Source organism: Ambystoma mexicanum, chromosome 7q, assembly GCF_040938575.1.
Source record: "Ambystoma mexicanum isolate Mex_15411 chromosome 7q, UKY_AmexF1_1, whole genome shotgun sequence".
Taxonomy (NCBI): Eukaryota; Metazoa; Chordata; class Amphibia; order Caudata; family Ambystomatidae; genus Ambystoma; species Ambystoma mexicanum.
The window spans coordinates 957289819-957317814 of NC_090941.1; positions in this window are offsets into that span (position 1 = coordinate 957289819).

The following is a 27996-nucleotide window of genomic DNA, read 5'->3' on the forward strand; positions in this document are numbered from 1 at the left end:
CACTGCTGTGGCTTCAAAGAGATGTTTTAGATGTATAGAAGATAGGGTGAAGGTCACTGTTTGAGTGTGCTGAACAGAAACTGAATGCAACACTTCTGAACAGAAACGAAACTGGTGATTTTAAATGTTACAATTTCTTTTACACATGAGGCGTTATAATATTTTGCATCATGACTTCAATGGTCATTTTAACATCCTAACAAATATTTACATGACTCTGGCAATTGAGATTTGTTTTCGCATCTGTGTGTGCATGGTAAAAATGTGCAAATTTACAAGCTGCGGGAGTAGCTCTGTGAACGGGTTGGAGTGCTTCCTTGATAGCCACACAGCAACTTGAACTAAGCCGGAGAATGCCCAACATAACATTAAAGAAACATAAATAAAGATGGATCATAGGTAAGTATATAAAATTTAGCATTAGTATATAAGATTTGTCATTAGGCTGAGGTGCGTCAAATATGCCTCAAAACATGCTTTCTCTGAAACGTTTGCTCGTTTAATTAATTTGCTTAGAAGCCGCAGTGGCTGGTAGCACTTTTCAAGTTCCATGATCCCAGGATCACATGGTAAGAAGCAAACAACGTTTGTTACTTTCAAGGTCATAAACCAGAGCTCATGGGTCCCACTGAAAGGCAATGAATGCACAACCATTTTAAAATTCAGCATAGTTAATTTACGAATCCTGATCTTTAGAAAGCCCATGGCAGTTTCAAATTGCCCCTGACTACATGTCTGTCTGGGAAGAAGTTCAAAGAGTTCTTAATGTGCTACATTTATACAGTAACTTGTTCTTGTTTCAAGGCTCTGATAGCATCATGGTAGAAGGCTTTTTCATGAGAACGGAGATGAGATGACCGGGCCGGGCCGGATGGATAAAGTTCCACTGCTCATCTCAAATGTTCCAATGAATTTGCATTATGATTTGGGAATTGGTGGTTGGAGTGTGATGTCACATGGTGGAACCAAGGGTGGTGTGTTAAGGGCTGCGGGACCCAATCATAGAAAGTAATTGTAACGCTCACCTGATTCCCGTAGAGGCGCCGGTCTTGACTGGGCGTATACCGTATCTTCAAAGGTGATGTGTAACACACGGCTGGCTCTTTGGGCTGGACCTCTGTGCACTGTATGTCTGGCTCGAAGGGTAAGATGTCTGCAGATAGAAAATGTGGGATTAATGAACTGGGTTATTGAATGTCTTTCTCTTCTTCCCTTTCTCTTCTCCTGTAGAACCCCAAAGGTTAACGCTCTCACCTTAGGTAAGTGAACGCCGTGCTCTCCATCTGCCTCGAGGCAGGGTGCTGTAACCAGTTTCTTCACTGGATAAGGGAAGCAGGCCTCTTGACTTCATAGGACTGCTGTCCGTCGTTTACTGCACGAACGGTAAGTTTCGAGTAATTCTAATGTCTTTAAAGTCTTTAGTAATGATGTCTCTTGTTTTGCAGGGTTCCGGCGATGGCGGATGGCGGGCTGAAGTGAGTTGAAGATGGAGCCCGTGTGATGAATAGAAGCGCCTGGAAGCACGTAAGTAAGCGCTTGTTGCCTGCTTCACGATGCGCTCTAACTGTCTTTTTATTTTGCAGGTACAAGTTCGGGGCGGCTGCAGGGTGCCGGAATACCCACTGGGTTAGATGTGGAAAGGAGTAATGGCACGTGAGTATTAAAGTTCCCCAATGTCTTTAAACGCACCTTGTTTTGTCTTTCAGATGCGGGATGCAGCGCCGAAGGCCTCCGGAGCGTGCGAAGAGTTGGTAAGCTTTTGTTTTTCAGATGCCGGAATGCAGTGTGAAGACCTCCGGAGCGCACGAAGAGTAGGTAAGCCTTTGTCTTTCAGATGCCGGAATGCAGCGCGAGGCGTTGGTGACAGCCGATGGACCAGGTAAGTGAAGAGCTGTCACTGAAGACCGTAATGCTAACCTGTTCTTTCTTGTCTTTATAGGTGTTGCTGAAAACTGGATTCAGAATGGTAAGCCTTTTCCCTTAGGCCCAGGATCAGATGCAGAAGACACGATGAGCGTTCTGCTGCTGAGGATGCAGAATAACGCAAAGCAAGATTCATCCATCGGGTGTGGTTTAAATAGCCTCCTGTAGTGCTTAGGTGTCTCCTTCCACAGCCACGCCTAGGTAAGAAAAGAGTTCCTGCTTTCCAGAAGAGTTCCAGTGTTCTGAATCTAGGGAGTGGCTCCTGCCCCACCCAACAGGAAAAGTAGTTCCAAACAGAAGAGGATCAGAGACTCAACTGGCAGGCAAGTAAGCAGCATGGTCTGCTGCAGGTAAGTCCACCCAAGCATTATGAGCCCAGCGCTTCCAGCGCTGGGACTGGGCATATTTATGAGCCTGGTGCCACTGGCGCCAGGACTGGGTCCAAAAGGTCCCGATTGGGACTGGTTGGCACTCGGAACCTGGGTTATGGATCTGCTTCCAAGGGAGTTGGGAAAACCCTGACCTTTTGGAAGCAGAGATCATGACAGTAATGTATGCCCTTCCATATGGGTTTTCTATGCCATTACCTATCAGCTATTCATGGGGAGACTTTTTATGTTGCAAAGTGACTGATGTTAATTAGCTTTGATGATCATAAAAGCTTCTGATTTAGGGGCATTTCTTTGACAGTTCCTTTTCATGCAGTTCTGTTCTTTGTTCTGTTTGAATATAGCTGACCCATCTGCATCTGGGGCCCTGAATAATACTGCATTACATCTTGCCTGGCGTACACTCCTTTTTGACTACTTTTGTACTTTTTACTGGTGAATTCCAAGGCAACCCCCTGAACATTAATTGGAGGACCCGGTGAGATTCATCAGCTTTCCTGACCAAGCGTGGGGATCCAGCTAGGCTCACAGAGGAGTGCAGGATAGCGCTTGCTGACCAGTTAAAAGTATTCAAATATCAAGGAGGCCCAGTTCCTGAAGGTCCGCCTGGTCAGGGTGAAGTCTTCACTCTGATGGGGTAACTGGCCTTTAGGGGAGACTCCGAGGTTGAGAGTAATGGAGAATCTCCTAAAAGGATACGTGAGTGTACACTGTGCATGAATATGCAGGGAGCGGTAGGGTTTCTCTTTTATAGTGTATAGGAAACACCCTCGAGAGGTGGAGGGCGATTGGCCATAGCAGTATTAGATTTTATGTCCACTTATTTCACAGGGAGTAAGTGGGCAGTGACACATCTGCATTAGAGCAGAGGGTTGCGTAGTAAGCAGAGGACCTTGTTAGAGGAGAGTTGCGCATAGCGCAGTTGCGTCATTTGTATATTATTTTGGGTTAAAAAGTTCAAACAGGAGAAGAAAAAGGGGAAATAAGTATATGTGTCAGTGTTTTGTGAGTAAATAGTGGTCTATCACGGTAGAGTGGCTTTTCGTGGGACGATTTTGAAGGTTCCTCTGAATAAAGATTTACCCTTAACAATAGGGACACACCATATTGTAGCACCATTATTGTATTCAAAAGACACACCTGTGAACATTCTAGGAAGGGACTTGCTCAGCAAACTAAATGCCAAAATTTCCTTTTTCAGAAAAGGGGATTGTGTGCACTACACCTGGGATGTACCCAGCCAGGGTGGCAGTGTTGATACAAACATACTATGCCCACAGCACGAAAAGAGGGACACCCCCACACACACTGATGTTTCTGTATGGGGTGCAGGCGTGGCTGGGATGTATACCAGGAATTGAGGGAAAGGTGTTTCAATGTCCAATGAATTTCTGTTCAGGAACACACACACACTGGTGTACCTAGAGGAAGTAGTGGTAAGAAAAGACATGATCATGTATGTTGCAACTGATGATGAACACATTAAGTGGTGATCAATATTATCTATCGATCCCACCCTCACACTGACAGGAGTAACAGACACAGAGCTGCTGGCTACCAAAGTCAATGAGGAAGGAAAGGTAGTGATCGAACTAAGCATACCATGTCCTGTACATATAAAAGAAAGAGCGGTTTCTCAAATGACAAAATTGGAAACGAAATAAATAAAATATTTGCTGGAAGATCAGGAGAAAGTTCCAAATGAACTATGGACACAAAGACCCCATTATGTTGGATACTAATAGGGGCTGGGGCGTACAAATCAAATTAAAAGAGTGACCAATACCCCCTTTCTCGAGAAGCAGATGAGGGCATATATGAGACATTGCATGCCCTATGGCAGCAAGGTATAATACAGAAATACACATCACCCTGCAACACAGAAATCTATCCGATCAAAAAATCAATGGTAGGGACATGGCATTTCATACATGATTTATGCCCCCTTAACAATATTATTGAGGCAGAATATCCATTAGTTCCAAACCTACGACAACTCTTTGTAGCGTCCCAGCAGAGGCACACAATTTCACAGTGGCAGATTTGAGGAATGCCTTTTTCTCCATTGCCCTACTGCCAGACTCTAGGTATCTCACTGGGTTTACATATCGCGGGAACAGATTTGAACATACAAGAATGCCTAAAGGGTACTGTGAGCAATCCAGCATATGCAACTGAGTAATACAGATGGACTTGAGCAATTTACAGGTTTTGAGCACAGTGATACAATACGAGGAAGACCTTTTAGTGTGTAGCACGACAGAAGAAGAATGCAGGACAGATATAGTGACACTACTGACATTGCTTGCTGACAAATGGTACACAGTGGACAAAGACAAATTACAGTATTGTCAAAAAAAAGTTGTTTACTTGTGCCAGATTGTGTCAGTAGACAGGAGAAAAATAACCCCAGAAATGAGGTGTAGAACAATAAACCCAGCAGAGATTATTGCAGAAGAAATTGAGGAGGGAGATTATGTACATGATTGCATGGCATGCATAGACAGGAACAAAGGCAAACCCCTGATAAAGGAGTAAGTGATTGAAGGAGGAGACATGAGTTTCATTGATGGAAGTGCAAGTAATCGGCCAAAGTAAAGGGCAGAGACATTCTGGTTCAGCAGTAGTGGGACAGAAACACAGAATACACAATGAAGAAGAGTTGACAGTTGATTCACAGACACAACTGTCAGCACACTACTCTGCACAAGCAGCAGAATTAGTGGCTCTAATTGAGGCGCTATACATGTCAGAGGGTCAGGCAGTTAATTATTTTTTCTGGCTTGGCATGTGTAACAGCCACTGTGCATTATGGGCTGGCAAGGTGGGGAAGGAGGGGGTTCGAAAGAAGTGATGGCACACCAGTACAGCATGCAGCATTATTGAGTAAGGTATTAGAAGTGTTACCACATCCAGTAGAATTGGCTTTAATAAAGTGCAAAGCACACACAGAGGGCAATATTTCATTTGATTGGGTAACGAAAAAGCAGACAAAGCAGCAAATGTAGCAGCATATATACCAGAAGGAACACATGTGCTGTTCCATGGCAAGAGGACAACATATCCCTTATGGCATTAATAAAAACTAGAAAGGAAAACGATGCACTGCCAATACATTTCAATGCAACTCCAATTGTACGGATAATAGAATTGCAGGGAGAAGCATTGGATGAAGAAAAAGAGTTGTGGAAGAGAAGAGGATGCTCTTTGTCCCCAGATTCAATTTGGTGGCAGGATTGCACAGGAAAGGTGCAAATGCCCAAAAAGTTTTTGAAAGTGGCACTAGAACAGCTTCACTACCCTGCTCAAGTATCGAAAGAGCATGTGGCTGCGGGGATAAGAGAAGATTGGTTTGTGCCAAATGTATACAAAAATATTTCAGAATTCGTAAATAGTAACATGATATGCCAGAAATTCCTGCCTGGTCACAATTAAAGCTTGTCCGAGGAATACTGCTGCGCCCGGAGGGGCCCTTCCGATACTTGCATATAGACTATGTGCAAGAGAGATGTACCTCTTACAGCTATATGCTTGTAGTTGTATGTCCATTCTCATGTTGGCTTGAGGCTGGTCCCTGTGCCCACAATGACACCCACGCAGCAGCAACATTCCTGGTGAGGGAGGTGTTCCCAAGGTGGAGGAACCCAGAGTAAATTTGTTCAGACAATTGTCAGAATTTCGCAAACAATTTAATTAAAGAAATAATGGCCTTCCTGGGGATAAGGCATACGTTATGCATGGTTTACCACCCAAAAGTCAACGATTTGATAGAAAAGATGAATGGCCTGCTACAAAATGCACCTAGCTAAGCTTACACAAATGCTTGGAAAATCCTGGGTGCGCTGCTTGCCTCCTGCACTTTTCGCTTTGCACAATTTTCCAGGAGGAGATCATAATCTCACTCCTCATGAGATTGTTACAGTACAGAGAATGCATGCACCTATACGTCAGTCATGCACAATCTCTGATGCTCAATCAACTTCTAGCATTCTGGGTGAGAATTTAATATGTATCTCAAAGAACTTGAATATATCGCTTCAATATATATCCTTGCAGACAAGACCATACCAAACAAACAAGTGATCAAAAAGGACAATTTCCACAAGCAGCACTTCTCTACCCAGGAGATAAGGCCTACGTTAAAAATGAAGTCAGGAACTGGAAAGAAGAGTGCTTCAATGGGCCCCATACCATAATGTATTCAACACCAACGGACGTAAAGATTGAGGGCCTGTGAGGATGGGTCCACATTTCGACATGCAAGACAAGACCACTTCCTCGAATTGAGAAGAGGAGCAGAGCACAGCATAATGGGAAGTATTTATGAAGTTTCATAAATGTTTTTCAGCAATCAGACTTTACAAAAACCCAGCAAAAGAGGAAGCAGAGAATGTTCTTAAAGACAATGGGCCTCATTAGGAGGCTGGCGGCCACGAAATGAATGGTGCCAGTAAGGGACCGGCACTGTTCATTCTGGGCTGCCCTATTACGAGGTCTACAGCGGGCCCGCTGAGGACGTCTGCTCAGAACAGGCATCCTTAGCGGGACCCACTAGCAGTCCAGGATGCTAACAACGGGCCCGTCATTAACGGGCCAGTTGTTAGCATCCTCCCCATTCCAATGGGGATGTACTGAGTCCCGGTCCTGTCAAAAGGGATTTACCGGGCCCTCCAAGGTCAGAATGGCCTGGTAAGTCCCCTTTTGCGGGAACTAAACCTGGTACCCGGTATGGGGGTAGCCATGCCGCTAAAAGCGGCATGGCTACCTCCATACTCGTAATGAGGCCCAATGTCCTCATGTAAAGATGACAGAAATGTTAGATTTTTTGGAGTGCTATAATGTTAACATGTCTTAGTATAGGATTCATATTTTTGATTTATTTGATTTTACCGGGCCCTCAAAGGTCAGAAGGGCCTGGTAACTCCCCTTTTGCGGGACCCGGACCTGGTACCCAGACCTGGTACCCGGTTTGGGTGTAGCCATGCTGCTAAAGGAGGCATGGCTACCTCCATACTCGTAATGAGGCCGAATGTCCTCTTGAAAAGACAACAGAAATGTTAGATTTTTTGGAGTGCTATAATATTAACATGTCTTAGTATAGGATTAATATTTTAGATTTTAAAAGAAAAAGATTTTGAGGTGGGAGTATTTTACTCCCTATTTTTAAACTTTGAGAGTAAATGCGATTTCAAGCGAGTAGAATGTATGTGACATCCAGGCGACTTGTGCAAACACTGTATGGAAATCATTACCATGCAGCTGCTTTCTGCATTGTGACAGAATACACCTTGCATTACTTCTCTAAGGTCTGGCCATTTGATCTCTCCTGTATATATTTAAATGTTGAAAACACAAGCCAATGTTATGATACAATAGTGCAGAATGGCAAGGACTGCTACATTCTACACCAAATCTCATGGTCAGGTGGTTATTTATATAGCGCTTTTAGCAAAGCGCTGTACATAGAATATATTTATCAAAATTATCAACAAACCGAAGTCGGTACTCCTTTATTGACCTCGAAAGGATGAAAGGCTGAGTTTGCCTTGCCGGGATTCTAATCTGCAACCTACAGATTGCATACAGGTTGCAGCAACACGCACTCAACTAGCTGAGCTATCTTATTGGCTAACATCCTTCAGAGGTCGATACACTGAGTATCGACTGAGGTATAATAATCAAAGTCCCTACATGTTGGACAAACCATGTATGAAGCGCTACATAAAGTTAAATACCTATCACAGGGACAGGTTTTGCTGAATTTCTATTTCAATTACAAATGTAACTTTCATTTGTTTGTTTTTGAACAGTGCTTGCACTTCCTGGAGAGTCAGGTTTTGGATGTTTTAATTGACGTCTCGTCTTGAAGGTTTGAGAGGCTATAACACCTGTGATTTGTGTAATGACAATCACTCACACTTGAGCAAAGACTCTGCTGTCACTGACCATTTATAGTAATGTACCCCATTGAGTGCAATCTTGAATGTATGCAAACTAGACAGTGCACACTCATCATGTTACACACTTTTTTAGAATTAGAATGTAAATTAATTTATAAGTGTAAACATTATCTGCTTCTGCATAATTATGCACAGAGCACAGGAACTCTGAACAATACAATTGTGCCATACTGGTTTGCTTTCTCTAGGAAAAGAGCATAATTAGTTACAAAAGATGAAATTCTCAATTGCAACTTAGTTTTTCATCTTATTAACAGGGTAATTCATAGAATTTCGCACAAAAGTGGCGCACGCGGCTGGTGCACAGTGTCCCTGTGCGATACACTGCGCCAGCCGCGTGCAAAAAAATCAATTTCATCGCACAGCGTATTCATGGATTTTAGCCTCCAAAACCAGACATGGCGCAGAGTGGCGCAGCGCCAGTTACGCCCCCAAGAATGCCCTCGAGCAAGGAAAAGCCATCAAAATTCCCAATTCATCGCAAATGTCTGCGCTAACCCTGGACCAGTCCACTGGGCTGCCAAACAGCAAATGCCAAGCGGGGAACGTGTATTTCATTGGTTCGCGGGAAGTTTCACACGCGAATGTCCTGGGTACGTGTACATCAGGGGTGCGCGTGAAGTAATACACGCAAATCCATCAGGGCACGTGTATTCCAGGGGTGCGCGGTGTGTATCATACGCAAATTCAGCAGGGTACGTGTATTTCCGGGGTGCGCGGGAAGTATCACACGTGATTCCATCAGGGCACGTGTATCTCAGGGGTGCGCGGGGAGTACTACACGTGAATTGTCCGTGTGGGTCCTCCCAGGTGTTCCCTCTACACCCTCCATGGGCCCTGAAGGCAGCCCACACCACAGGGGACTACCCCCCACCCCTACTCATGTCCCGCAGGCAGCCCATCCACCATGGGCATGCCCCCCAGCCAACCCACAAGTCACCTTGCACCACTGATCAACAACGCATGTCTCCCAGCACCCTCACCCCCCAGCACTGTGGGGCACCCTCCACCAGGCCCCCACTCCTGTCTCCCTGCACCCCCACCCACCTGCATCCAGGGGCACCCTCCACCAGGCCCCCACTCATGTCTCCCAGCACCCCCACCCCAGCCACAGTGCAGGGCACCCTCTATCAGGCCCCACTCATGTCCAACTCATGTCCCCCTGCACCCCACCCCCCAGCATCCAGGGGCACCCTCCACCAGGCCCCCACTCCTGTCTCCCTGCACTCCTGCCTCCCAGCATCCAGGGGCTCCCTCCACCAGGCCCCCACTCCTGTCTACCACCCCCCCACCCTCAAGCAGTGCGATCCGCCTGGGTACGTGTATTTCAGGGGTGCGCGTATAGCCGTACACGCAAATTCATCAGGGTACGTGTATTATGGTTCTGCGTGAACTTCCACACGCGATATCAGCAGGGTACGTGTATTACGGGGTTCGTGTGAAGTTCCACACACGATTGCCCTGGGTACGTGTATTCCGGGGTGCGCGGGAAGTTCCACACGCGATTGCCCTGGTTACGTGTATTTCGGGGTGCACGGGAAGTTCCACACGCGATTGCCCTGGTTACGTGTATTTCGGGGTACGCGGGAAGTTCCACACACGATTGCCCTGTGTATGTGTATTTCTGGGTGCGCGGGAAGTTCCACACGCGATTGCCCTGTGTACGTGTATTTCGGGGTGCGCGGGAAGTTCCACACGCGATTTTGGCAGGGTACGTGTATTCCAAGGTGCGCGGGAAATTCCACACGCGATTGTCCGTGGTGCGTGTATTTCTGGTTGTGCGTGAAGATTCACACGGAATTTCAGCAGGGTACGTGTATTCCAAGGTGCGCGGAAAATTCCACACGCGAATCCAGCAGCCTACGTGTATTCCGGGGGTGCCGTGGAGTCCTACGCGTGAATCGGCCGTGTGGGTCCTCCCAGCTGTTCACTCTACACCCTCCACGGCCCCTGCAAGCGGCCCACACCACAGGGGACTACCCTGCACATGTCCCGCAGGCAGCCCATCCACCATGGCCATGCCCCCCAGCCAACCCACATGTCAACTTGCACCACTGCCCACCAACGCAAGTCTCCCAGCACCCCCACCCCCCAGCACTGTGGGGCACTCTCCACCAGGCCCCTACTCCTGTCTCCCTGCACCCCCACCCCCCACCAGTCAGGGGCACCTGCCAGCAGGCCCCCACTCAGGTCCAACTCATGTCTCCCTGCACCCCCACCCCCCACCAGTGCAGGGCACCCTCCACCAGGCCCCACTCAGGTCCAACTCATGTCCCTCTGCACCCCCACCCCCATCACTGTGGGGCACCCTCCACCAGGCACCCACTAATGTCCAACTCATGTCTCCCAGCACCCCCACCCTCCACCAGTCAGGGGAACCTGCCAGCAGGCCCCAACTCAGGTCCAACTCCTGTCTCCCTGGACCCCCACCCCCCAGCAGTGCAGGGCACCCTCCACCAGGCCCCCACTCCTGTCTCCCTGCACCCCCACCCTCCACCAGTCAGGGGCACCTGCAAGCAGGCCCCCACTCAGGTCCAACTCATGTCTCCCTGCACCCCCACCCCCCACCAGTGCAGGGCACCCTCCACCAGGCCCCACTCAGGTCCAACTCATGTCCCCCTGCACCCCCACCCCCATCACTGTGGGGCACCCTCCACCAGGCACCCACTCATGTCCAACTCATGTCCCCCTGCACCCCTACCCCCCAGCACTATGGGGCACCCTCCACCAGGCCCCCACTCCTGTCCCCCTGCACCCCCACCCTCCTGCATCCAGGGGCACCCTCCACCAGGCCCCCACTCCTGTCTCCCGGGACCCCAACCCCCCAGCAGTGCAGGGCACCCTCCACCAGGCCCCCACTCCTGTCTCCCTGCACCCCCACCCCCCACCAGTCAGGGGCACCTGCCAGCAGGCCCCCACTCAGGTCCAACTCATGTCTCCCTGCACCCCCAACCCCACCAGTGCAGGGCACCCTCCACCAGGCCCCACTCAGGTCCAACTCATGTCCCCCTGCACACCCACCCCCCAGCACTGTGGGGCACCCTCCACCAGGCCCCCACTCATGTCCAACTCATGTCCCCCTGCACCCCCACCCCCCAGCAGTCAGGGGCACCTGCCAGCAGGCCCCCACTCATGTCCAACTCATGTCCCCCTGCACCCCCACCCCCCAGCACTGTGGGGCACCCTTCACCAGGCCCCCACTCCTGTCCCCCTGCACCCCCACCCTCCACCAGTCAGGGGCACCTGCCAGCAGGCCCCCACTCAGGTCCAACTCATGTCTCCCTGCACCCCCACCCCCCAGCAGTGCAGGGCACCCTCCGCCAGGCCACACGCATGTCCAACTCATGTCCCCCTGTACCCCCACCCCCCAGCACTGTGGGGCACCCTCCACCAGGCCCCCACTCATGTCCAACTCATGTCTCCCAGCACCTCCACCCCCCACCAGTCAGGGGCACCTGCCAGCAGGCCCCCACTCAGGTCCAACTCCTGTCTCCCTGCACCCCCACCCCCCAGCAGAGCAGGGCACCCTCCACCAGGCCCCCACTTCTGTCTCCCTGCACCCCCACCTCCCACCAGTCAGGGGCACCTGCCAGAAGGCCCCCACTCAGGTCCAACGCATGTCTCCCTGCACCCCCACCCCCCACCAGTGCAGGGCACCCTCCACCGGGCCCCACTCATGTCCAACTCATGTCCCCCTGCACCCCCACCCCCCAGCACTGTGGGGCACCCTCCGCCAGGCCCCCACTCAGGTCCAACTCATGTCCCCCTGCACCCCCACCCCCCAGCACTGTGGGGCACCCTCCACCAGGCCCCCACTCAGGTCCAACTCATGTCCCCCTGCACCCCCACCCCCCAGCACTGTGGGGCACCCTTCACCAGGCCCCCACTCCTGTCCCCCTGCACACCCACCCTCCACCAGTCAGGGGCACCTGCCAGCAGGCCCCCACTCAGGTCCAACTCATGTCTCCCTGCACCCCCACCCCCCAGCAGTGCAGGGCACCCTCCACCAGGCCCCACCCATGTCCAACTCATGTCCCCCTGCACCCCTACCCCCCAGCACTGTGGGGCACACTCCACCAGGCCCCCACTCATGTCCAACTCATGTCTCCCAGCACCCCCACCCCCACCAGTCAGGGGCACCTGCCAGCAGGCCCCCACTCAGGTCCAACTCCTGTCTCCCTGCACCCCCACCCCCCAGCAGTGCAGGGCACCCTCCACCTGGCCCCCACTCCTGTCTCCCTGCACCCCCACCTCCCACCAGTCAGGGGCACCTGCCAGAAGGCCCCCACTCAGGTCCAACGCATGTCTCCCTGCACCCCCACCCCCCACCAGTGCAGGGCACCCTCCACCGGGCCCCACTCATGTCCAACTCATGTCCCCCTGCACCCCCACCCCCCAGCACTGTGGGGCACCCTCCGCCAGGCCCCCACTCAGGTCCAACTCATGTCCCCCTGCACCCCCACCCCCATCACTGTGGGGCACCCTCCACCAGGCACCCACTCATGTCCAACTCATGTCCCCCTGCACCCCTACCCCCCAGCACTATGGGGCACCCTCCACCAGGCCCCCACTCCTGTCCCCCTGCACCCCCACCCTCCTGCATCCAGGGGCACCCTCCACCAGGCCCCCACTCCTGTCTCCCGGGACCCCAACCCCCCAGCAGTGCAGGGCACCCTCCACCAGGCCCCCACTCCTGTCTCCCTGCACCCCCACCCCCCACCAGTCAGGGGCACCTGCCAGCAGGCCCCCACTCAGGTCCAACTCATGTCTCCCTGCACCCCCAACCCCACCAGTGCAGGGCACCCTCCACCAGGCCCCACTCAGGTCCAACTCATGTCCCCCTGCACACCCACCCCCCAGCACTGTGGGGCACCCTCCACCAGGCCCCCACTCATGTCCAACTCATGTCCCCCTGCACCCCCACCCCCCAGCAGTCAGGGGCACCTGCCAGCAGGCCCCCACTCATGTCCAACTCATGTCCCCCTGCACCCCCACCCCCCAGCACTGTGGGGCACCCTTCACCAGGCCCCCACTCCTGTCCCCCTGCACCCCCACCCTCCACCAGTCAGGGGCACCTGCCAGCAGGCCCCCACTCAGGTCCAACTCATGTCTCCCTGCACCCCCACCCCCCAGCAGTGCAGGGCACCCTCCGCCAGGCCACACGCATGTCCAACTCATGTCCCCCTGTACCCCCACCCCCCAGCACTGTGGGGCACCCTCCACCAGGCCCCCACTCATGTCCAACTCATGTCTCCCAGCACCTCCACCCCCCACCAGTCAGGGGCACCTGCCAGCAGGCCCCCACTCAGGTCCAACTCCTGTCTCCCTGCACCCCCACCCCCCAGCAGAGCAGGGCACCCTCCACCAGGCCCCCACTTCTGTCTCCCTGCACCCCCACCTCCCACCAGTCAGGGGCACCTGCCAGAAGGCCCCCACTCAGGTCCAACGCATGTCTCCCTGCACCCCCACCCCCCACCAGTGCAGGGCACCCTCCACCGGGCCCCACTCATGTCCAACTCATGTCCCCCTGCACCCCCACCCCCCAGCACTGTGGGGCACCCTCCGCCAGGCCCCCACTCAGGTCCAACTCATGTCCCCCTGCACCCCCACCCCCCAGCACTGTGGGGCACCCTCCACCAGGCCCCCACTCAGGTCCAACTCATGTCCCCCTGCACCCCCACCCCCCAGCACTGTGGGGCACCCTTCACCAGGCCCCCACTCCTGTCCCCCTGCACACCCACCCTCCACCAGTCAGGGGCACCTGCCAGCAGGCCCCCACTCAGGTCCAACTCATGTCTCCCTGCACCCCCACCCCCCAGCAGTGCAGGGCACCCTCCACCAGGCCCCACCCATGTCCAACTCATGTCCCCCTGCACCCCTACCCCCCAGCACTGTGGGGCACACTCCACCAGGCCCCCACTCATGTCCAACTCATGTCTCCCAGCACCCCCACCCCCACCAGTCAGGGGCACCTGCCAGCAGGCCCCCACTCAGGTCCAACTCCTGTCTCCCTGCACCCCCACCCCCCAGCAGTGCAGGGCACCCTCCACCTGGCCCCCACTCCTGTCTTCCTGCACCCCCACCTCCCACCAGTCAGGGGCACCTGCCAGAAGGCCCCCACTCAGGTCCAACTCATGTCTCCCTGCACCCCCACCCCCCACCAGTGCAGGGCACCCTCCACCAGGCCCCACTCATGTCCAACGCATGTCCCCCTGCACCCCCACCCCCCAGCACTGTGGGGCACCCTCCACCAGGCCCCCACTCAGGTCCAACTCATGTCCCCCTGCACCCCCACCCCCCAGCACTGTGGGGCACCCTCCACCAGGCCCCCACTCATGTCCAACTCATGTCCCCCTGCACCCCCACCCCCCAGCAGTCAGGGGCACCCTCCACCAGGCCCCCACCCATGTCCAACTCAGGTCCCCCTGCATCCCCACACCCCAGCACTGTGGGGCACCCTCCACCAGGCCCCCACTCCTGTCCCCCTGCACCCCCACCCCCCTGCATCCAGGGGCACCCTCCACCAGGCCCCCACTCCTGTCTCTCTGCACCCTCACCCCCCAGCAGTGCAGAGCACCCTCCACCAGGCCCCCACTCCTGTCTCCCTGCACCCCCACCCCCCACCAGTCAGGGGCACCTGCCAGCAGGCTCCCACTCAGGTCCAACTCATGTCTCCCTGCACCCACACCCCCCCACCAGTGCAGGGCACCCTCCACCAGGCCCCACTCAGGTCCAACTCATGTCCCCCTGCACCCCCACCCCCTAGTAGTGTGGGGCACCCTCCACCAGGCCCCCACTCATGTCCAACTCATGTCCCCCTGCACCCCTACCCCCCAGCAGTCAGGGGCACCTGCCAGCAGGCCCCCACTCATGTCCAACTCATATCCCCCTGCACCCCCACCCCCAGCTCTATTCAGGTGTCGATTCGGATGATGAGACCTATGTGCTGTCACAGGTAAGTGTTTCTGGGAGGGATTCTGTACTGTCCAACCCACCTGCACCAGGGGTAGAACCCTCAATGGGGATGTCAGTGTTAGTAGGTCCGCCTTTGGTGGTTACGGATGCAGGGTCACACTCCGCTCAATCTGATCCTGTTCCTGGCCAGGAGATCAGAGGGGGAATACAGTCCTGCAGCCTCAGGCAGTGCCGGCACAGCAAGGCGCAGTTCACCTTGCCCCAGACAGGTATGGTGCCCGCCGACGCGGTGGCCGTACGCCACCTTGCAATACCGCATGGGAGCAATCCATATACGGTATGGCAAACCAACAGGCAGCATCAACTGAGATGATGGCTCAGGCCATGGATAGGGTTGCCACTTCCATTGTCCCCCCGAAAGGCTACAGCAGGCAACAGACTCCATTAGCCAGTCACACAGGGAGGACATGTTGGCGTCCAACAGGGACAGGCGGGCGGCACTGGAGCCTCTGCGGGAAGCCATTTCTATTGAGTCCCAGGGCCACAGGGAAGCCCTGAGGGTGGAACTCCGTCAGCTCAGGGCAACTCTGGTTGAGCTTGAGGCTTCAGCTAACACGAGGACAGAACAGCAGCTGGAGCGGCTCACACGTACGCTCTCAGCTGAGATGCAGGCAACTAGGGCGGAGGTCCGGGCATCCCGTGAGTTGTTGCATGGGGACCTCCGCACAATTATCCTCCAGAACCAGATCTTCCACACCCGCATGCTTGCTGCCATGGAGGATCAGACTAGGGCTTTGCGTGGGCTGCCTCCCATAGTGCCACCACCTCCTGATGCAGCTGCAGAGGGTGAGGAGAGCGACAGCAGCGATTCTCCCACAATAGGGTAGCCGTGCAGGCCATGAGCCCATGGAGGTGTTTTTTTTCCGCAAGATCCACACAGGTGGGTTTTGGTGTGCACCCTGTCCTCGGACCTCCTGGGTGGCCTCCCCCACCCCGCCGGGCCCATTCATGGGCATTTCTTTTTTTTTTTTTAGTTTTTTTTAGTTTTATTCTTGATTTTTTGGACAGTGTGTTGCCTTGTGTGGCTCCCGTGGGCATACGCTGTATTGTGGCTGGGCACATGCAGGCTTGTCCTGAATTTGGGTCAGATGCTTGGGTTTGTGTGACACACACCCCTCCTGCTTCCCGTTTCCATGGCTTGCAAAGGGTGTGCCCAGGTGACATTGACTTACACGGTGACGTTGGACTCCCATTTGATGTGTGGGCAGTCTGTAGTCAATACTATCCATACATTCCTAGTGCATATTGTTGTTGTATTGTACACTGCATGGTGTATTGATATGTGCCTCTGCATCCATTTCATCCTCCTAATTTGCAGGTCCATTTCTCATGTCTTCACAAGGCGGTCTACTTTGGAACTGGAGTCCATGTTGTAAGCAGTGCACCTACACTTTTGCGTGGCGCTAACACTGTATAGTTGGAAGTGTTCGAAGTGTTGGCATTATCAGGTAGTGAGGCTACCAATTTTTTAAGTCCGTACTGTCATGTTTATGGTAGGTTGGAGGTTGTGTAGGTGATTGGTATTATTGGTAAGTATTTGGTAATGTGTGTTGTTGGTCCTGCATTACTGTGAGCATTTCATGTGTGGCCAGTTTCCATTAGGGACACTGTAGTTGGTGACACTTGGGTCATGTTGTGGGGATTCATTTGTTTGCTCTCACATTGCATGACATGCCATGGTGTGTTGTGTGGCCGTGCCGGGGAGGGGTTGGGTGACATGGCACTGTTCTCATGTTGTATTTTGCAAGTGGGTATTCATTTTTGCTGCATGGAAGTGTGTCTTTTGATGACACTGCATTGGTGGTGTTTGTGTAGGTAGGGATGCACACATTGTGACACTTCCAGATGAACAATCTCAGGCTGCTATGGTTCTGACAGTTGACTGTCCCTTAATTCATCAGAATTGTCAGATTGAGTCATCATTGATTGTCAGACGGTATGTGCCAGGGCTGTGTGCACTCCACAGGGGTGTGCTTTCTATGTGAAGTAATTAGCCACCAGCTGCGTACGGGCTGCCTCACCCCGTGCCCTTTCCCCTCCCATGCGCAGCGGGCGTGCATGTGGTTGGGGATGCGGGGGCACCACCATGTCCACAACCAGGCCCCGGCGTGTTGCAACATTGTGCAGGACACATGCTGCCACTATGATCCTGCACACTACTGGGGGAGCGTATAACAGCTGCCCACCAGAACGGTCAAGGGAGCGAAAGCGTGACTTGAGCACTCCGAATGTGCGCTCCACTATGCCCTGTGTTGCAATATGGGCTGTGTTGTATCTTACCTCGGGAGGCGTGATGGGGTTCCGAATTGGTGTCATCATGTGTGTGCTCAGAGGGTAGGCACTGTCCCCTGGGGAGGTGGTGATGGGGATCATTAGTGGGGTATTGGCATTACTCTGTATCTGTCATGCATGCGTGTGCTGTGGCATTTCTACTCACCAAGCAGCCATGCATCGCCATGCCGCCCAGCTTCCATGTCCCGGTTTAGGGTTGACATCCTGTAAATGAAGCTGTCGTGGGTGGACCCTGGATAGTTGGCATATACTGAGGTGATGATAACCTTGGCATCATATACTAACTGGACGTTGATGGAATGCCAGTGCTTGCGGTTTCTATAGATGTGCTCAGATGCCCTGGGGGGACATAGAGCCACATGGGTACAATCAATAGCACCTAGCACTTTGGGGAATTGTGCCACCCTGTAGAAATCCTGGCTGACAGCCTGCCTTTCTGCAGGTGTTCTGGGCAGGTATATGTGCCTGCGGACTGATGGGCGTGCAGTGATGATGGCCAACACCTGGTGTAGACACTGTGACTGCGTGGCCTGTGACACCCCCCCACTATGGCACATGTCCGCTGAAATGATCCGGTAGCCAAGAAGTGCAGTACATTGAGGACCTTCTCCAGGGGGCTGAGTGCTTGGGAGCACAGGGTGGGCGATGTGAGGTCATCCTCCCACTCACTGACCAGGTCAAGTATTATGTGTGGTAGAAACCTGTACCTCCCATACACCTGGTCATCAGGCATACCAAATAGGCTGGTTCTGGGTGTGAAGATTCTGGCCCTGACTATCCTTCTCCTCCTCCTGCGGTATCCCACGGCCACTGCTGCTAGGAACGGTATATTCATCCTGGCGTCTAAGCTTGTTTGTTGTGCGGGACGTGCGCCTGCTTCATCCTGGCGTTCGTGTTTCAGGATTGGACCTTTTATTGTTTGGCGCATTGTAGGCGACCGTGTAAATCATCCCGCCCACCCCAGGAATACACGTAACACGCTCTCCCAGGCCCAGTCGCAAGTAAATATTCCCGCCCACCCCTGGAATACACCTACCCCACTCTCACAGGCCCAGTCGTGTGTGGAACTTCACGCGCACACCGAAATACATGTACCCTGAAAAATTGCGTGTGGAACTTCCCGCGCACCCCGAAAAACACGTACCCAGGGCAATTGCGTGTGGAACTTCTCGCGAACTCCGTAATACACGTACCCTGCTGATATCGCATGCGGAAGTTCACGCGGACCCATAATACACGTACCCTGATGGAATCGCGTGTGAGACTACCCGCGCACCCCTGGAATACACGTACCCAGGCAAATCGCATGGCTGGGGGGTGGGGGTGCTGGGAGACAGGAGTGGGGGCCTGGTGGAGGGTGCCCCTGGATGCAGGGGGTGGGGGTGCAGGGAGACAGGAGTGGGGGCCTGGTGGAGGGTGCCCTACAATGCTGGGGGGTGGGGGTGCAGGGAGACATGAGTGGGGGCCTGGTGGAGGGTGCCCTACAGTGCTGGGGGGTGGGGGTGCAGGGGGACATGAGTGGGGGCCTGGTGGAGGGTGCCCCTGGATGCAGGGGGGGTGGGGGTGCAGGGGGACATGAGTGGGGGCCTGGTGGAGGGTGCCCTACAATGCTGGGGTGGGGGTGCAGGGGGACATGAGTGGGGGCCTGGTGGAAGGCGCCCCTGGATGCAGGGGGGTGGGGGTGCAGGGGGACATGAGTGGGGGCCTGGTGGAGGGTGCCCTACAGTGCTGGGGGTGGGGGTGCAGGGGGACATGTGTGGGGGCCTTGTGGAGGGTGCCCCTGGATGCAGGGGGGTGGGGGTGCAGGGGGACATGAGTGGGGGCCTGGTGGAGCGTGCCCTACAGTGCTGGGCGGTGGGGGTGCAGGGGGACATGAGTGGGGGCCTGGTGGAGGGTGCCCCTGGATGCAGGGGGGTGGGGGTGCAGGGGACAGGAGTGGGGGCCTGGTGGAGGGTGCCCTACAATGCTGGGGGATGGGGGTGCAAGGGGACATGAGTGGGGGCCTGGTGGAGGGTGCCCCTGGATGCAGGGGAGTGGGGGTGCAAGGGGACATGAGTGGGGGCCTGGTGGAGGGTGCCCTACAGTGCTGGGGGGTGGGGGTGCAGGGGGACATGAGTGGGGGCCTGGTGGAGCGTGCCCTACAGTGCTGGGCGGTGGGGGTGCAGGGGACAGGAGTGGGGGCCTGGTGGAGGGTGCCCTACAATGCTGGGGGATGGGGGTGCAAGGGGACATGAGTGGGGGCCTGGTGGAGGGTGCCCCTGGATGCAGGGGAGTGGGGGTGCAGGGGGACATGGGTGGGGGCCTGGTGGAGGGTGCCTTACAGTGCTGGGGGGTGGGGGTGCAGGGGGACATGAGTGGGGGCCTGGTGGAGGATGCCCCTGGATGCAGGGGGGTGGGGGTGCAGGGGGACAGGAGTGGGGGCCTGGTGGAGGGTGCCCTACAGTGCTGAGGGGTGGGGGTGCAGGGAGACAGGAGTGGGGGCCTGGTGGAGGGTACCCCTGGATGCAGGGGGGTGGGGGTGCAGGGAGACAGGAGTGGGGGCCTGGTGGAGGGTGCCCTACAGTGCTGGGGGGTGTGGGTGCAGGGGGACATGAGTGGGGGCCTGGTGGAGCGTGCCCTACAGTGCTGGGGGGTGGGGGTGCAGGGGGACATGAGTGGGGGCCTGGTGGAGGGTACCCCTGGATGCAGGGGTGTGGGGGTGCAGGGGGACATGGGTGGGGGCCTGGTGGAGGGTGCCCTACAGTCCTGGGGGGTTGGGGTGCAGGGAGACAGGAGTGGGGGCCTGGTGGAGGGTGCCCCTGGATGCAGGGGGGTAGGGGTGCAGGGAGACAGGAGTGGGGGCCTGGTGGAGGGTGCTGGGAGACATGCGTTGGTGGGCAGTAGTGCAAGGTGACATGTGGGTTGGCTGGGGGGTATGGCCATGGTGGATGGGCTGCCTGCGGGACATGTGCAGGGGTTCAGGGTAGTCCCCTGTGGTGTGGGCCGCCTGCAGGGGCCGTGGAGGGTGTAGAGGGAACAGGTGGGAGGACCCACATGGCCAATTCACCTGTGGGACTCCCCGGCACCCCCGAAATACACGTAGGCTGCTGGATTCACGTGTAGAATTTGCCGCGCACACCGAAATACACGTACCCTGCTAATTCACGTGGGAAACTTCACGCGCACCCCGGAATACACGTGCCCAGACCAATCGCGTGTGGAACTTCCCGTGAACCCCGTAATACACGCACATGCTATTTTTCACACAGCGGGTGTCCGTGTTTGTCGGTACCCCTTTGCACCTCATTTGTCCTAGAGGGCCACTGTATGGACCAGTCATCATAGCTGTATTTGGGTGCTTTTTGTTAGCGCACATTTTGGTGCACATTTATTTGAGGCGCAGGGACGCTACCGCCTGCTTTCTTGTGGCGTACTTGTTTGGCCCTGTGCGCGTCTTTGACCGTGCGCTGGTTTGCCCTATTCGATTCCATGAATACGAGTTGTAGGCGAGCGTGTGGGCGTTCCGCGCACTTGCCTCCTGTACTTCCCCCGTGACGCCCATATTTTCACGCGTTGTTCCCCATTCCGAGTGTTATGCCCCGTGTTCCGCCTACTTTTGTAATGTGCGCCCCGCTATGTGCGATTTTGCAGCGGCCGTGGTGCACGCCTTTGGATGACCTGTGCGCCGGCGTGCGGCGCACACTTTTTCAGCGCACATCCAATATTTTTCTCGCGCAAGGACTTCCATGAATTGATGTGCGCTGGTTTCCATGCAATTTTCGCAGTTGCACTGTGATTTTTGCACTTTTACTGCGAATCGTACGTTTTGGCACCTCTGCGCCGGAATTTTCGGCGCACATTAATTCCATGAATCGGCCTATAAATATACAATCCTAAAATGCTAGAAAAATAAATATGCACAGTACTTCTGTTTGCTCGATGAGCATCTGCACACAATACAGCAGAAGCTGAATGGAAAGAAGCCATTTCTTTTATCACAGTGTACATTTTCCATTTTTGAAAGGCTTCAGAGAAATAAATTCTGTTTTAGAGGCTTTTCCCAATGGCATCCTGGTTTCTGTCAAGTAACCTGACCTTCACACTGCCCTCTGCTCTACACATGTGTGTAAATGTACACAGGAAAATAATAAAGATGTTGTATTTACAAAGATTTTCATTAGTGAAAAGGTCTGGTATGGACCTTATGTGGAGGCCTGGGTACACGTTTAAATGACAATGGGCCTCATAACGAGGCAGGCGCTCCCATAATGAAGGGTGCCGGTACGGGACCGGCACCCTTCATTACGGGGCGCCCTATTACGAGGTTCCCTTTGTGGGACCTGGTAAAGACGCCTGGTAAAAGCAGGCATCCTTAGCGGGTCCCGCGAGGGGAACAGGGAGCTAATGACGGGCCGTTATTAACGGTCCAATTATAAGCTCCCTCCCCATTCCCATTGAGCCCTACAGGAGCTCAAATGGGAATGGAGATGGGTTCCTTCAAGGAGGAATTACCAGGTCCTCCAAAGTAAGAATGACCCGGTTATTCCTCATTGAAGGAACCCGGTACTGGGACCCGGTATGGAGGCAGCAATGCCCTTATAAATGGCATAGCTGCCTCCATACTCGTAATGAGGCCCAATGTAAATAGAGGAAAAGGGAGTTTAATAGATGAAGAGGGTTTTCACCATGACACTGAAAAAGAGCAAAGTATATCATCTGAAAATGTTTGGTATGACAACATTGTTGAGGGTGGGAAGAGAAAGGGCGAATGAAACTTGCTATGCCTGTTCACTCATCCCACACGTGATAGGGGTGCCCAAGCTTTTCCTGCCTCAGGGTGTGTTTTATGAGGAAGCAGGATGCTTAATGCACCTATCCTTCTGCAAAACAAGGGTTTTGTTTCAAGGATCAAATGTCACAGTACAGTGGGTGGATGGAAGGGAAAATATCTATTCTGACAATTAAATTAAACTAAACAAAATGTCTGGAAAAAGAGAGACCAAAAATATGATTGTGGAATATATAATGGACGGTTCTAGAAGTGAGGGAGCTAATAATAAGTGAACACAAAAGATTGCAATGCATAAATATGGAGGGGCAGTGCATTCCCTGGTGTCACACAAGACCATTAATGAGAATAAAAGGGGCAGTGTGGTATGATGGCCAGTCGGAGGGGGGGAATAATCCAATGTCATGTTGAAGGGGTGCTGGGATATGAACAGAGCGTGGTAGCTAAAGTGAATGACAGTTGTAAGGCAATTTGGGGAAAATGTGTACATGCATTAACCTGGTTACATGAAAGACATCAACCAGTCGATATAAAGAGCTGTACACGTTTGTATCTAGGTTTCAGGTTGAGTGGATCTATCCATCTACAAACTAAAACGAGCTGTGCCAAGGTGATGAGGAGTGCGGCGCTGACGCACTGGACTGTAGTCGTGATGGATGTGTGGTGGGCCTGTGGATCGAAGGGATTGGGATTGGGCTCTGTGCAATCGTCACTCTGTGTAGTCCTCGCCCTGGTGGTGCATCGAAACAGCACTGCCATGGAACTTGCGCTGCAGGCAAAAGTGGCACAGCAAACTGAGAAGCTAAAATTGCTGAGCAGAAGGAAAAGGGAGAATAATTATTTTTCTGAAAAGAGTGCCGAAATTCTGGCCACTGCCCCATGTGAATTCAGGTTATTCTCCAAGGCTGCAACATTCTTTACTTCCCTTTTGCTTCCCAGTGTGAGGGTGCAGCAAATGTGAAGTGGCTTCAGCTCACATGCTACCTGCTGTAACTGGCCAATTCAACAGCAAAAGGCATAAATGCAATAAAGGAAGGGTTGAGGGCACTGCGTTTGGTGGCCCTCCAGAACCAGTACATGTCAGAACTTCTAACTGCTATAGAAGGTGGAGTTTGTGCAAATTTTGAGGGCAGTTTCTGCACCATCATAGCTGATGGAGAAGTTTTGACTGGAACTTTGAAAGCAGCTATCAGAGAAACTACATGAAAAAATGACAAATTAAGCTAATGGAGTGCAGTCAAGTAACTGGCTGGACAGCATTTTCACATGGGTGCCCATCTGGCTTTCTGGAGTATTTTTGAGTGACTGACACCCGCGTTGAACCTCATCCCTGTTACCTTCTGCATTGGCAAACATCTTTTGAGACTTTATACTAACAATAGAAGAGCAAAATTTATGTTGACCCTGAGTATTGATAAGGATAATAAAAAAGAGAAGGGTACTAATGAACTAATTGGGAAAAATGCAGAGGACAATATTGATGGTTGGGTCAGAACACAGGCTGTGGATTTAGAAAACTATGAGCGATCTTGGATCTCATGTCTTGAGGATTGACAGGGGTGCATATACATGGGGGACTCATTGGATGGTTGGGAGGAGGCTGGGGGTGACATGGAAAGATTAGAAAAAATATGGATTCACAAATATAAAGAAGGAGAAAAGGAACAGGGGTGGGACAAAGAGTTTTATTGATAGATCAATAAAAGGGGGGAATAATGTGGTAAAAATGCAAGTTCAGTGTGGTGTAAACTTACCAGCTATGGTAGTAGCACACTGAATGGGGCGGGGGGCTTCCTTGATAGCCACATAGTAACTTGAACTAGGCTGGAGAATTCCTTATTTAATAGTGTCTCATGTTAAAGAAACATAGATAATAAAGATGGCTCATAGGTCAGTACATAACATTCAGCATTATTTTATAACATTTTGCATAAGGCTGAGGCGCAGCAAATAGGCCTCAAAACATGCTTTCATGAAACATGTGCTTGTTTCATTCATTTGCTTATAAGACGGACGGGCTGGTAGCACTTTGCAAGTCCCATGGTCTCAGGATCGCACAGTAAGAAGCAAACGTCTGTTACTTTCGAGGTCATAAACCAGAGCTCATGGGTCCCACTGAAAGGCAATGAATGCACAACCATTTCAAAATTCAGCATATTTTTTAATTTACAAAGCCTGATCTACTGATGGTTTCAGAAAGCCCATGGCAGTTTCAAATTGCCCCCTACTAAATGTATGCCTGGGAAGAAGGACGAAGAGTTTTTAATGTGCTACATTTATACAGTTACTTGTTCTTTGTTCAAGGCTCTGATAGTGTCATGGTAGAAAGCTTTCACACGAGAAGGGAGATGTGATGAGCGGGACAATAAAGTTATCTCAAATGTTTCAATGAACTTGCATTATGATATGGGAATCGGGGGTTGGATTGTGATGTCACATGGGATGAATCAGGGGTGGTGTGGTAAGGTCTGCGGGAACCAATCATAGAAAGTAATGTATGCCCTTCTATAGGGGTTTACTATTCCATTACAAATCAGCTATTCGTGGGGAGACTGATTATGTTGCCAAGTGACTGATGTTAATTAGCTCAGACGATTATAAAAGCTTCTGATTTGGGGTGTTTCTTTGACATAGCCTTTTCTTGCAGTTCTGTTCCTCGTTCTGTTTGAATGTTGCTGTCCCAGCTGTGTCTGGGGCCCTGAATAAAACTGTGCTGCTACTTGCCTGTCGTACACTCCTTTTTGACTACTTTTGTAACTTTTACTGGTGAGTTCCAAGGCAATCCTGTGAACATGTTCATTGTTCTAAGCTGCAAATGCACACCCTTCAATGGTAAATGTTTCTATGTATGCAGTTACCCTTTATTCTGTGCTCTCTCTGTGCCAGCAAGGCTGCATTTTAGATATCAGTCACAGGTAATGGAAAGTAGTTTCAGGTCGTCACTCAAATGCAAGGCCCATTCAGTGTTTGTAGTGCTCTTGCTCTGCAAACAACATTTGGATATTTGGCAGTTGCAAATGAAATACTGCTTTTTTGTATGTCAGTCTACAATGTGTTTTCCAATTACAAAAAGTATTTCTGGTCTCTGAGGCCCAGCGTGGCTAGAGGCGATTCATTTGATCCTGGGGCTGCCTTTAAACGCCACAGGAAACACTGCTGCAGGGATGTGTCAGAATCCTGCCTTCAATCTCAGCACACTGTTCTTGGCCAGCAGCAGACTACATTGACAGGCACCCAAGGGACCAAAAAGTATTTTAGAGCAGACTACGACAATTTGATACTTCAGTATTACCTTTGCAGCCAGGTGTAAATGGGTGGTAGTGCGACGTAGAGCCTTGCAACTTCTGAGCTCCACTGCAATTTTTATTTCCACTGAGCGAAAGGCTGTTAACAAATAGACAATGTGGCTAGACTATACATGATGCCAATTAAAGTTTGCCGCCCAAGGCAAGCACCTAGATTGCACAGTAAGAGCACCAGCCCTGGGTTTGATTATTACTCAAGTTAATGCTATGTAATTTTTCATCCCCAGACGGTTGAATATGCCCTTTCAATGTTCTAACCTGTAAAGGTCACAAAAACTCTTGTAATCCTCAAACAATAGTTGTGTTAAACAAGTCAAAGAATTACTCCATTTTGCAAACAGACATAGCGTAACTCTGATTAAGTAATTAATGTAAAATAAGTTCCATTATTCCTAAATACAGCAGGTTTTATCTAATGATTAGATTAGAGTTTCTAATACACGGAATGTATGAGTCTGAGTAAGCGTTGATATTTTTACTGGGACCATGAAGGGTACTTTAAATTGTTATATGACAAAGTGAAAAAAATTAAAGATAAATGCACATTTTATAGCAATAAATACCATAAACTGGGTGATTCCTAAGCATGTTCCTTTTATGGAACACATTGAATAGATCACAGAACGTTACATGGCCCTGGAATTCACATTCAAAAATATACAGGGTGTTTTTGTGTTCCAAGGATGCTAAATAGGGTTCAAACAGATACACACACCGACAAACACACAGACACACATGCAGGCACACAGACACACACACATACTCACTTCCAAAGCAGACTCTCTGTGCTCCCTTATTAGCCTTCAACATACAATGCACCTTCTTTTGTGGCTTAGTAGCTGCTCAAGCCAACCTGTTACGAGGCTATATCATACACAAACAACAGTCACAGTTGTACACAATGCCCAAGTGTGAAGTGACCACTGCAAGTACTCAATTTCTAAACATTAGATACAACTAGCTGTATGGAACATATCATACACTGATCAAGTTCAATCTCCCTCAATCTCTCTCTCTCTCTCTCTCTCTCTCTCTCTCTCTCTCTCTCTCTCTCTCTGTCTCTCTCTCTTTCTCTCTAAATGTGCTCTCCTTTTCTATGTGTCTTTTTGTATCACTCTATTTCTCTCTGAGTGATTGTCACTTAGTCAAGTGCACATTTAGAAGAGCCACCCCAGCTGCTGCCGACAGCAGTGCTGACAGAGAAAAACACAGATATCTTGAAGGGGAAAGCAGTGCTATTTTCTATGGTTAAAAGAAGAAGGAGAGCAGCAGCAACACAAATATCTCTGAGGTGGGGACTTGGCTTGTATTTGGAGGCATACATGGGCATTGCGTGTGTCCTGTAGGAATGTTGCCATGACATTGAGGGTGCATTTTCTTTATAGAAGAGGTGAGAGTGACAAGGATAGACATTGGGTGCTAACGTTCTAACACACATTGTAGGTGACCAGAGAACCAGATTACAATTGTGTTTTCTATGCTGTATTTTTTGTTGTTAACTATTTGTGTGTGTGTGTGTGTGTATGTGTGTGTGTGTGTGTGTGTGTGTGTGTGTAATGTAATGTAATGCACCTTTTGTATAGTGCCTTTCACCATTGGTATAGTCACAATGCGCTGTAGGTTGAACACCCTCAGGGGACAGAAGTCCAAGTAATGGGATGCTCAAGGAGGTGCTAGTATGCATGTGTGCATTATAGCCAATGCAAGGATATAACGGCCAAGTCCTTGTTAGCCACCCATGTCTAGTTGGCATGTAGATGGGTGGAGAGAGGTAGTTTATAGAGGTATTTTATCAGGGTTATGCAAGATGAAAGTCATTGGGCCTCATTCCAAGTAGGGCGCAAAGGGATACCAAGCACCGTTAAGGACACCGCTGCCGTTAATCCCGTTGCGCCCTATTCCGAGGTCCCTTAGCGGGTCCCGTCCTTAATGCCTGGTTTTACCAGGCGTTATGGATGGGGCCCGTTAAGGGACTTCAGAGCTAATAACGGTACCGCAATTTGCGGTACCGTTATTAGCGCCTTCTCCCTTCCCATTGAGCCCTATGGGGGCTGAAATGGGAATGGGGAATGGCTTTTTCAATGGGGACTTAACGGTCCCGCAAAAGTCGGAATAGACCGGTAAATCCCCATTGAATGAGAGCGGACTCGGTACCGGTATTGGAGGTAGTCATGGCGCTATTAGCGCCATGATTACCTCCAAACTCGGAATGAGGCCCATTATGTGTGTAGCTACACTTCCAATTGTTTGGGTGAAAGGTAGCTGCATTCATATGGCAGAAGTGTTGTACAAAGTGTCTTAGAGTTGTGTATGATAGCAGATGCGTGGCGGTCAGCCGCCTTTCCTTTGCCTAATTTCCATAAGCATGGAGTGTGATAGGTTCA